The following is an 11,316-nucleotide window of genomic DNA, read 5'->3' as shown; positions in this document are numbered from 1 at the left end:
CCAGAGAGACAATATCAGGCCACCAATAGCTTCAGCCTTTTATGAAATGAGGTGCATGGCTGTCTGGACAGCTGCAGACCTGATAGTATCTTTGGCAGGGCAGGAGTAGCTGATGGCTCTGAGTAGGTACAGGAGTGAGAAGTACACAGATTCCTTCTTGCAGTGATTCCTGACTATTGCTGAAGCCCTCCTTCCCCTCCAAATCCAGCAAAACTGACTCTGATCACATCAAACCCACTTGTATTAGTGTCTTTCTCTGTCCCTCTGTGTTTTTTCACAGGCTTTGGCAGTGCTTCTTCCTCCGAGCTCAGCTTTTGATCCTCTTTCCTCTCTCCTGTGCACATTTGGTTTCCTAAATCTTAAATAAAAATGCACCCAAGTGTAAGAGACTGAATTCTTATCCTGAACCATTTGCCTCAAAGATTGTCAGGTGTGGGGGACTGGACCATCATCTCAAGGAACTGAACTGCTTATCTTGAGCCCTTTGTCTCTAAGATGGCCTGTTTAAGCAGGACACTCCCCTGTCTATAAGGACGATTACCAGGCCATTGAGGCATCCAGAGGAGGAAACTGGGGCTGGAGCTGATAAGATACTGGTTTTGGGTGTTGATCACGAGAAGGTCGTGTGATGGACGAAACCTGCAGCGCATGACATCATTGAAATATGCCCTATAAAAAACTCATAGAGACAAGCTGTGGCAGGCCTTCTTCACCACCAAAGAATTGAAGACTGAGGACCAACGGGACGCCGCTGGATCCGTGGTGGTGGCCGTCCTTGCAACCCCCACCACCGACTGCCTGCCTGAGGACCAACGGGACGCTGCTGGATCCGTGGTGGTGACTATCCTGGCAATCCTATCCCGACTGCTTGCTTAATTTCTACCTTTTCTTCCATTCTATCCTATAGCTACCATTTTCCACTTTTGATAATAAAACCTATTTCGACTATATGGCATTTGACCTCGTTTGTGTCTTAATCTCGCTCTTGGGATCATATCGAAACCTTCCCCGACATTGGATCGGGACATTTAAATTGGTGTCACGGACAGGATCCCTTGAGACGAGAGTGCTGTACTGTTTCCCTGCTTTAATACGTGTGACCTCTCAGGAACATAAGGGGGGCAGGCTTGTGGTGTTTGAAACTTTACGTGCTACCTTCCTGAGACGACTGCTTCCCCGCTTTTTATAAGGTGTTTGAAACTTCCTGAGATGACTGCTTCCCCGCTTTAATACATGAGACCTCTCAGGAACATAAGGGGTGCAGGCTTGTGTTGTGTTTGAAACTTTCCCCGCTTTAATACGTGAGACCTCTCAGGAACGTAAGGGGTGCAGGCTTGTGTTGTGCTGTGTTTGAAACTTTACGTGCTGCCTTCCTGAGACGACTGCTTCCCCACTTTGTATAAGATGAGTGATAGCAAAGTTGCCCGTTTGAAAGAAGCTTTGTTTGATTATTTGGGAAAACATAAAGCGCGACCCTCTGTGCTTGGGATAGACTGGGCTCAGGGAAATTGGTATAATCTGCAGAGCATTGTTGATCGGATGGTCGCTTTACAGAAAGATGCTAGAGTGAGGTCAGGTAAAGGAAAAGCAGTTGTCTGTGCTGTTCTCGATGCCAGTCTGGCCGCAGCAGTGGAGGATAGGGATTGCCACCTCACTGCAGAATCTCAAATTATTGAATCCCTCCAAAATCTTGTTCAGTCCCTTATGGGACAAGTGGTGGGATTAAAAGCACAACTTGAAGCAGAAAAGAACCAAGTGAAACTGTCCTGGTTTCAGCTGGGATGTAGTTAACTGTCTTCCTAGTAGCTGGTACAGTGCTATGTTTTGAGTTCAGTATGTGAAGAATGTTGATAACACTGATGTTTTCAGTTGTTGCTCAGTAGTGTTTAGACTATAGTCAAGGATTTTTCAGCTTCTCATGCCCAGCCAGGGCACCTGACCCAAACTGGCCAACAGTGTATTCCATACCATGTGACGTCCCATCTAGTTTAGGAACTGGGAAGTGGGGGGCAGGGAATCGCCGCTCGGGGACTGGCTGTGTGTCGGTTGGCGGGTGGTGAGCAATTGCCCTGCGCATCATTTGTACATTCCAATCCTTTTATTACTGCTGTTGTCATTTTATTAGTGTTATCATTATCATGATTAGTTTCCTCTTTTCTGTTCTATTAAACTGTTCTTATCTCAACCCACGAATTTTACTTCTTTTTCCTGATTTTCTCCCCCATCCCACTGGATGGGGGGGAGTGAGTGAGCGACTGCGCGGTGCTTAGTTGCTGGCTGGGGTTAAACCACGACAGTCCATTTTGGCGCCCAACGTGGGGCACGAAGGGTTGAGATAACGACAAACCTGACCAGAGCTTGTTAAAACAAATTTGTTCTAAGCTTTCATTATGTTGATTTATGTGTTCTTAGAGTTGTTGCTCTCGTTTTTAAGGCTCTGTTATGTATCACCTCGCTTGCTGTATGTAGTTCCACTTCTACTGCTTATCATCCGTGGGAGGTGGATTAAGGTTTTCGCTTTGATGTATGGTATAACTCTGGTTTATGGTATGATAAAGTCATCGGCTGTGGGATTAATCCGGTATTTGCACTTAGCATTGTCACCTTTATACTGCGGGAGCCATCTGTGGGAAACTATTAATAATTATACCATTTACCTTTCCTCCATGGAAAACCAGTCTATGGGTGGGGTACCTTTCTTCCCCTCTCTTTCTCCTTCAGTCCAGTTACAATGGTGTTTGAGAATTTTGAAAAATTTGTATACTCCTGGAATGTTGGGACTAGCATGGTCCTAGCCCTACTGCTAGGAATTAGCATACTTCTGAATGTGGTTCAGCGCTCGTTTAAGGTTAAACAGCTATTTAAGAAGATCACCCAGAGATGTGCCCCAAGGCTGGATAATTATGAGTGGCAGGGTGTGTGGGGTAGTATGGACAAGTACCTAGGACAGTGGGCACCTCCAATGTTTTGGAAAATCACCCCTGAACAAGTGCAGGATCCAGAAGAACTAGTAAAATATTTGGAAAAGGTATGCTGTCACCCCGGCAGCTCCAGAGAGATACAAATCACTGCAACGTGCTGGGGCCTGGCCCTTGCCTATCGAGCCCTGTTCGACACCACTCAGCACCCTCAAGGGGAAGAGAAAGTCTCTGGACCTAACAACAAAATGATGAGCACCACGGCCACCCAAACCTTGGCAACGGGCACTGCGGCCCCTCCAGCCCCGGCAAGGAGCATTGCAGGCACCCAGACCTTGGCGACAGGCACCGTGACCCCTCCAGCCCCGGCGACGAGAACTCGGGCTACCCAAACCTCAACAACAGGCACTGCAGCCCCTCCAGCCACGGCAATGAGTACAGCAGCTACCCAAACCTTGGCAACGGGCACTGCAGTCCCTCCAGCCCCAGTGACGAGCACTGCTGCTACCCAAACCTCAGCGACAGACACTGCGGTTATCCAAAACCCGGCAAGCGATACTGCAACTGAACCAGCGGACCAACCTGCACCAGCATCAGTTGCCCCCGTACAGAAAAAGAAATATACAAAAAAATCAGTTCGCTTAGCGAAGGATGAAGATGAACAAGGGTCATCACGGGAACCGGAGGAAGAGGCAGAACCAGAGGTAATAACCCGGTCCCTATCCTTGAGTGAGCTGCGGGATTTGCGAAAAGACTTTGGCCACCGTATAGGTGAGCATATTATCACCTGGCTCCTCCGATGCTGGGACAATGGGGCTAATAGCTTGGAATTAGAAGGTAGGGAAGCCAAGCAGCTGGGATCGCTTGCCAGGGAAGGTGGCATTGACAAGGCAATTGGAAGAGGGACACAAGCCATCAGCCTCTGGAGGCAACTCCTGTCAAGTGTGAAGGAAAGGTACCCCTTTAAGGAAGATGTTATATGTCAATCAAGCAAGTGGACCACCATGGAAAAAGGTATTCAATATCTGAGAGAATTAGCTGTGCTAGAGACGATTCATCATGACCCGGACAACCCACAATTACCCAAAGATCCAGATGAAGTCCAATGCACACGACCCATGTGGCGGAAGTTTGTACGGAGCGCACCATCATCCTATGCCAACACATTGGCAATAATGGCCTGGAAGGATGAAGAGGCACTGACAGTGGAGGAAGTGGCTCGCCAACTCCGTCAATACGAAGAAAATCTCTCCTCCTCCCTACAAGCCTGCATTGCGGCTGTGGAGAAGCTGTCTGAGGATTTCCAGCAATTCAAAGAGGATATGTCCTACTCCCCACCTGTAAGGATCAATGTCCCAGCTATTAGGAGTGAGCGTTCCTCTGCCCAAGAAAAAGAATATAGAAGGTACACACTGTGAGGTGCCCTGTGGTTTTACCTATGTGATCATGGAGACGACATGAGGAAATGGGATGGAAAACCTACCTCGGTCCTAAATGCACGGGTACGTGAACTGCGAGGAAAAACCACCACAAAAGGGGATTCTCCCAGGAAAAATGCCGCTCCAGTTTCCAAACAGAGTAGAAGGGCTGATCTTATTTCCGATCCTCTTGAAGGGAATTCTGAGCCAATTTTTACGAGAAGTGAATACTGAATACTCTAACCAGAATTAGAGGGGCCCTGCCTCCAGCCAGGTGGAGGAAAGGGATAACCGGGTCTATTGGACTGTGTGGATTCGATGGCCTGGCACATTAGACCCACAGGAGTATAAGGCCCTAGTAGACACCGGCGCACAGTGCACTCTAATGCCATCAAGTTATAAAGGGACAGAATCCATCTGTATCTCTGGTGTGACAGGGGGATCCCAAGAGTTAACTGTATTGGAAGCTGAAGTAAGCCTAACTGGAAATGAATGGCAGAAACACCCCATTGTGACTGGTCCAGAGGCTCCGTGTATCCTTGGCATAGACTATCTCAGGAGGGGGTATTTTAAGGACCCGAAGGGGTATCGATGGGCTTTTGGTATAGCTGCCTTGGAGATGGAGGGCACTGAACAGCTGTCTACCCTGCCTGGCCTCTCTGAGGACCCTTCACTTGTGGGGTTGCTGAAGGTTGAAGAACAACAGGTGCCAATTGCTACCACGACGGTGCACCGGCGGCAATATCGCACCAACCGAGACTCCCTGATTCCCATCCACAAGTTGATTCGCCAACTGGAGAGCCAAGGAGTGATCAGCAGAACTCGCTCACCCTTTAATAGTCCCATATGGCCAGTGCGGAAGTCTAATGGGCAGTGGAGACTAACAGTTGACTATCGCGGCCTGAATGAAGTTACGCCACCGCTGAGTGCTGCCGTTCCAGGTATGCTAGAACTTCAATACGAGCTAGAGTCAAAGGCAGCCAAGTGGTATGCCACAATTGACATTGCTAATGCATTTTTCTCAATCCCTCTGGCAGCAGAGTTGTCGTCCACAATTTGCCTTTACTTGGAGGGGTGTCCAGTACACTTGGAATCGATTGCCCCGGGGGTGGAAACACAGCCCCACCATTTGCCATGGGCTAATCCAGACTGCACTGGAAAAAGGTGAAGCTCCAGAACATCTGCAATACATTGATGACATCATTGTATGGGGCAACACGGCAGAAGTCTTTGAGAAAGGGAAGAAAATAATCCAAATCCTTCTGAAAGACAGTTTTGCCATAAAAGAAAGTAAGGTCAAGGGACCTGCACAGGAGATCCAGTTTTTAGGAATAAAATGGCAAGATAGACGTCGTCAGATCCCAATGGATGTGATTAATAAAATAGCAGCTATGTCTCCCCCCACTAATAAAAAGGAAACACAGGCCTTCTTAGGAGTTGTGGGGTTTTGGAGAATGCATATTCCAAATTACAGTCTGATTGTAAGCCCTCTCTATCAAGTGACCCGGAAGAAGAATGATTTTAAATGGGGCCCTGAACAACAACAAGCCTTTGAACAAATTAAGCGGGAGATTGTTCATGCAGTAGCCCTTGGACCAGTCCGGACAGGACAAGATGTTAAAAATGTGCTCTATACTGCAGCTGGAGAGAATGGCCCTACCTGGAGCCTCTGGCAGAAAGCACCTGGGGAGACCCGAGGCTGACCCCTGGGGTTTTGGAGTCGAGGATATCGAGGATCTGAGGCTCGCTATACTCCAACTGAAAAAGAGATATTGGCAGCATATGAAGGAGTTCGAGCTGCCTCAGAAGTGGTTGGTACTGAGACACAGCTCCTCTTAGCACCCCGACTGCCAGTGCTGGGCTGGATGTTCAAAGGGAGGGTCTCCTCTACACATCACGCGACTGACGCCACGTGGAGTAAGTGGATCGCACTGATCACACAATGGGCTCGCATAGGAAACCCCAGTCGCCCAGGAATTGTGGAAGTGATCACGGACTGGCCAGAAGGCAAAGATTTGGGAATGTCGCCAGAGGAGGAGGTGACGCGTGCTGAAGAAGCCCCGCTGTATAATAAACTGCCAGAGAATGAGAGGCAATATGCCCTGTTCACTGACGGATCCTGTCTCATTGTGGGAAAGCATCGAAGGTGGAAAGCTGCTGTATGGAGTCCTACACGACAAGTTGCAGAAACTGCTGAAGGAGAAGGTGAATCGAGTCAGTTTGCAGAGGTGAAAGCCATCCAGCTAGCATTACACATTGCTGAAAGAGAAAAGCGGCCAGTGCTCTATCTCTATACTGACTCATGGATGGTGGCAAATGCCCTGTGGGGGTGGTTACAGCAATGGAAGCAGAGCAACTGGCAGCTCAGAGGTAAACCCATTTGGGCTGCCACACTGTGGCAAGATATTGCATCCCGGCTAGAGAATCTGGTTGTAAAAGTACGTCATGTAGATGCTCACGTACCCAAGGGTCAGGCCACTGAAGAACATCAAAACAACCAACAGGTGGATCAGGCTGCCAAGTTTGAAGTGTCTCAGGTGGACCTGGACTGGCAACATAAGGGTGAGCTATTTATGGCTCTGTGGGCCCATGATACTTCAGGCCATCAGGGAAGAGATGCAACATATAGATGGGCTCGAGATCGAGGGGTGGACCTGACCATGGACACTATCGTGCAGGTTATCCATGATAGTGAAACATGTGCTGCAATTAAGCAAGCCAAGCGGTTAAAGCCCCTGTGGTATGGAGGGCGATGGCTGAAATATAAATATGGGGAAGCCTGGCAGATTGACTATATCACACTCCCACAAACTCGCCAAGGCAAGCGCTATGTGCTTACAATGGTGGAAGCAACCACCGGATGGCTGGAAACATATCCCGTGGCCCATGCCACTGCCCGGAACACTATCCTGGGCCTTGAAAAGCAGGTCTTGTGGCGACATGGCACCCCAGAAAGAATTGAGTCAGACAATGGGACTCATTTCCAAAACAACCTCATAGACACCTGGGCGAAAGAGCATGGCATTGAGTGGGTGTATCATATCCCCTATCATGCACCAGCCTCTGGGAAAATTGAGCGATACAATGGACTGTTAAAGACTACATTGAAAGCAATGGGGGGTGGAACTTTCAAACATTGGGATACACATTTAGCAAAAGCCACCTGGTTAGTCAACACCAGAGGATCTGCCAATCGGAGTGGCCCTGACCACTCCTAATTTTTACATACTGTAGAAGGGGATAAAGTCCCTGTAGTGCACATAACAAATATGTTAGGGAAAACAGTCTGGGTTACTCCTGCCTCAGGCAAAGGTAAACCCATTCGTGGGATTGCTTTTGCTCAAGGGCCTGGGTGCACTTGGTGGGTGATGCGAAAAGATGGGGAAGTCCGATGTGTGCCTCAAGGGGATTTGATTTTAGGTGAAAATAGCCAGAATTATACTGTATTATACTAGTTGCTATATAACCCTGCTACTGTATGTTATCATTACTATAATTGTTATATGCTATATCCATAGTACTGTAGTAAGAATCACTTAGATCAAGCAAGAAAGAACTGTGATAAAACTGAGCAAAGCACAGTAGAGGTGGAACCAGAACTGACTCCAGCATGCAACAATCCAACGGTGCACACCATCCTCCTGCTGCGTCCAATGTCATCTGCTCGTCACACCGCACTGAAGCCCAATTCTGCTCTACCGACTGAGAGGACTTTGCACCATCCCTCCTGCTCAGACAGACTGGTATGACAGATGGAGCCCAGAGTCGGAAACTAAATGAACTCAACAAACATTTTATGAACATAACCCATGAACTAAAGGAATGATATCTCTGTGTGTGTATACTTATATATATATATATATATATATATATATCATTGTTCATATGTCTCAAAGGGATGGAAAGGTGGTGATGATTGATCAGAATGTAACTAAAGGCATGGGAACTGAGCATGACGTCAATGGTATAGAATAAGGGGTGGATACTGTCCTGGTTTCAGCTGGGACAGAGTTAACTGTCTTCCTAGTAGCTGGTACAGTGCTATGTTTTGAGTTCAGTATGTGAAGAATGTTGATAACACTGATGTTTTCAGTTGTTGCTCAGTAGTGTTTAGTCTAAAGTCAAGGATTTTTCAGCTTCTCATGCCCAGCCAGGGCACCTAACCCAAACTGGCCAACAGTGTATTCCATACCATGTGACGTCCCATCTAGTTTAGGAACTGGGAAGTGGGGGGCGGGCAATCGTTGCTCGGGGACTGGCTGGGTGTCGGTCGGCGGGTAGTGAGCAATTGCCCTGCGCATCATTTGTACATTTCAATCCTTTTACTACTACTGTTGTCATTTTATTAGTGTTATCATTATCATTATTAGTCTCTTCTTTTCTGTTCTATTAAACTGTTCTTATCTCAACCCACGAGTTTTACTTCTTTTCCCGATTTTCTCCCCCATCCCACTGGATGGGGGGGGAGTGAGTGAGCGGCTGCGTGGTGCTTAGTTGCTGGCTGGGGTTAAACCACGACAGAAACATTTGCAAATTGCTCTTAAGGAGCAGCTCCTTGCGGGTACTGTCCGTGAGGAAATTCCTCCAAGATCATAAATTGGCTACCCCTTTAAGGACCTGCAGGCCGCAAAAGAGAGAGTGGAGGAGTTAGAGCTGCCTTCATTGCGACCTTTAGTCAAAACTGAATATATTTATGATGATGAGCAGGACCAGTTCCCCCAAGTTACAACTAAAGAGGTCCCCTATACTGCCACTGAGTTGGCAAAACTGAAAAAGGAATTTGTCCGAACCCCTAAGGAGTCAGAAACGGAGTATGTGTGGAGAGTATCGTTGTCGGGGGGGGACACCAGATTCTGTTAAGTGAAAAGGAGGTGGAAGGGTATTGGGGACCGGGAGTGTTTTTAACTACTGGGAATCACCGTGCCCCCTGGTCTTTAACCCAACGGGCAGCCTATTGGGCAGGAGGTTTGAACCCCTTGGAGAGCGGGGAGCCCCTCGCTATTACGGGGACTGTTGATCAGTTAGTGGAGAATGTGCAAAAGGCAGCTTGTCTGCAGATGATGTATGATCGAAAATTGGAGCTTAGGCAGGAGTCCCCGATGATGATGTCGGTGGATCCTGAGCAAATGACTCCCCTTATACGGGGACTCCCTGATTCTGTGAAACCGATTGGTATACAATTACAAGGAAAGATACAGGCGATGCCCCAGGGCGAGAGTGTTGGGGCTGCTTCAGGAGGATTCATGCCTGACCAGCACCGCTGCCCCCCAGATAAGAAAATGTGGACCTGGGGAGAAGTGGCCCAGGAATTAATTAATTACGGGCGCAAGTATGGTCCCGTTAACCCTCCAGCCACCAAAACAGACTCCAGGGGCTCGAGGCGGGCTGAAGTAAAGGAACATACAATCAATACCGGGTGGATTATTCCATCCTTCGAATAACAATTTGCTTCTGGTTCCTTAGAACGAACCGAGTCTGTTTTTTCTTTTCTCTTTCAGGTGAGAACTCTAGAGCGTGCCTGAGGAAATACAGGAAGCTGTTAATCGTTTGTGTAGTTTTGTCAGTGATTGCTTTGTTAATATTTATAGGATGTTTGGTATACCACCGCAGATGTTTTGGACGACTATTGTTGCTGCCTTTAATATCTGGGGAACCTCCTGTGCCCCTCTTTTCAGCTTGGAGTGGTAAAATGAATTTGTGGCTCTAGGCCAGCAAGTGGCTAACACTTTTAATCTGACTAATTGTTGGGTATGTGGTGGGCCCTTAGGTTTGGAAAGCTGGCCATGGACTGCTGTCCCTATTTCCCCAAAATGGTTAGTGAGTAATTACAGTGAGGTCAAAAATGATTCTTACTGGGGTGAAGACACACAGCCCTGGACAATACAATATCCAGTCTGTTGCTGAAATCCGGAATAAAACTCCTTAACAGCAATGAGAAGTTAAGAAGCAGGCACTTCTTTATTGCAGTGCTGGGCACACAGGGGATCACTCCACCTAGTGTGTGCACCTGTCTGGTTTAATCATGCAGGTTAAATACACACCTGTTATACATATTCACTAAATTTCTGGGAAATGTCATACATAATCATCAACTGTCCGATAATTCATTAGCATATGTAAATGTCCCTTTACGCAGGTGTGGTGAAGTCTCTGGTGGTCTTCAGAAGCTCTCTGGTGGTCTTCCATAGTCTTCCTCACTTTGTCCGATAGTTGACCTCTCTTATGTGATTCTGCGCAGTACGATTTTGCCATCATGTATTAGATTTACATAAAAGTACATTCAATGTTAATTCTTGAATTTAACATTTCTAGTGATTGGCCCTCAGTCACACCACCTTATCAATATTCTTATACTAAAACAATCATTGGTTAATCTTACTTAATTCCACTAACTGGAATCTTGATCAAAGTAGGGTTTCTAAGCAACAGAACTAAGGTCCATAACGATCTCTCTTAGTTTCTTAGGACAAAACACTACAAACTAACAAATCGGTCGAAGTTTCTATGGTTAACTAATTTTAGACAATACTTATTTTCTTATGACTGTATACAGCACATTTTGTATGTTCCTAAGTTTCGATGACTACATTGCGAGCTTCAAACCCCTATATTCTACAATCTTTACCTTTTGATCAAAACCAGCTTATATAAAATTTTAACTTATCAGAATATTTGTAACACATCTAGTATATAAACTGGGGGGAGTGGGGGCGGGGTAATCGCCGCTCGGGGACTAACTGGGCATCGATCGGCGGGTGGTGAGCAATTGCACTGCGCATCATTTGTACATTCCAATCCTTTTATTATTACTGTTGTCATTTTATTAGTGTTATCATTATCATTATTAGTTTCCTCTTTTCTGTTCTATTAAACCGTTCTTATCTCAACCCACGAGTTTTACTTCTTTTCCCGATTTTCTCCCCCATCCCACTGGATGGGGGGGAGTGAGTGAGTGGCTGCGTGGTGCTTAGTTGTTGGCT

At 47.0% G+C, this 11,316-nt stretch overlaps 1 pseudogene; it reads left to right on the top strand.

Moving 5' to 3' along the window:
- Positions 1-1,404: 1,404 nt before the first annotated feature.
- On the top strand, positions 1,405-9,777 carry LOC138683581 (uncharacterized; annotated as a pseudogene).
- The last annotated feature ends 1,539 nt before the right edge of the window (positions 9,778-11,316 follow it).

The sequence above is a fragment of the Haliaeetus albicilla genome, chromosome W (assembly GCF_947461875.1).
Source record: "Haliaeetus albicilla chromosome W, bHalAlb1.1, whole genome shotgun sequence".
Taxonomy (NCBI): Eukaryota; Metazoa; Chordata; class Aves; order Accipitriformes; family Accipitridae; genus Haliaeetus; species Haliaeetus albicilla.
This window is presented reverse-complemented; position numbering and strand designations above follow the sequence as displayed.